The sequence below is a fragment of the Helianthus annuus genome, chromosome 2 (assembly GCF_002127325.2).
Source record: "Helianthus annuus cultivar XRQ/B chromosome 2, HanXRQr2.0-SUNRISE, whole genome shotgun sequence".
NCBI lineage: Eukaryota > Viridiplantae > Streptophyta > Magnoliopsida > Asterales > Asteraceae > Helianthus > Helianthus annuus.
This window is the reverse complement of record NC_035434.2, coordinates 143,781,841-143,782,919: the sequence shown is the minus strand read 5'-3', so window position 1 is coordinate 143,782,919 and position 1,079 is coordinate 143,781,841. Positions and strand designations below refer to the sequence as shown.

Below are 1,079 nucleotides of genomic sequence, written 5' to 3'. Positions count from 1 at the left end.
TCCCATTGCAACAAATTCGGCCACAAAATGTACAACCAAATGTTCAACAATTCCAAAGGCCAATTCAACGGCCACCGATGCCGCAACAGCAATTTCAACAACCAAATGCACCACAAGGGCATGTACCAAGGCCAATGGGTCCTATTCGGCCAAGGGGTAGGTTTGGTGTACCAAGGAGACACCTTAGAGAAAATGTGAGGGGCATCGAAGCACATTTTCAGCCGGTAATCACTCAAAACCCTTCACCGGTAGTTATTCCTCACAATGATCAAGGGAGAACATTTGAAGTGAGGACCAACTCTTTGCAAAGTTTACCAAAATATAAAGGGTTGGCAACGGAGGAGCCTTACTTTCATTTAGAGGCTTATGATTCGATTTGTAACACTCTTGGGAGTCAAGGGTTCTCGGCTGATGACATCAAATTGGTATTATTCCAATTTTCTTTGGAAGATAAGGCGAAGAAATGGTTCTACACCTTACCTTTGGCATCCATATATACATGGGGGGAGATGCAACAAACTTTCTTGGATGAGTTTTACACCGCCCAAAAGACCAACGATGCAAGAAAGGGGTTGAGAAGCTTCCAACAACAACATGGTGAGATGTTTCATGAGGCATTTGAGCGTTTCAATATGATGATTAAAAATTGCCCTCACCATGGAATTGAATTGTGGGAGTTGATGAATGCCTTTCACGAGGGGTTGAGTGCCGAAGATGCACGTGATTTGATGTCTATTACCGGTGGGACTTTTGGTACAAATTATGAGAATGATGATTGGGAGTTCTTGGAAAGCATGGCAACTACATCAAAGAGGAAAGCTCAAGCCTCAAGAAGAGCCCGACCGGCCATTGCCCGACCTCAAGTGCACGCCATAGATGATGGTAATGTTCAAACCACTAACCAAATTTATGATGTTTGTGCTTTGTGTAATGAAATAGGTCATGCGGCTGAAAATTTCCAAGGGATGATGGAAGGGCAATACGAAGAAGTCCATGCGGTGCAAGGTCAAAGTCAAGGAGGAGGTGGTAGGAATTACAATAACATGAACTCTAATACCTACCACCCCGGGTTGAGGAAC

At 44.0% G+C, this 1,079-nt stretch overlaps 1 non-coding gene across 1 annotated transcript; it reads right to left on the bottom strand.

Moving 5' to 3' along the window:
• Positions 1–558: 558 nt before the first annotated feature.
• LOC118489815 lies at positions 559–664 on the bottom strand. The gene has a single exon (XR_004887829.1). It is a non-coding gene; the product is annotated as a small nucleolar RNA R71 (small nucleolar RNA).
• Between the last annotated feature and the right edge of the window lie 415 nt (positions 665–1,079).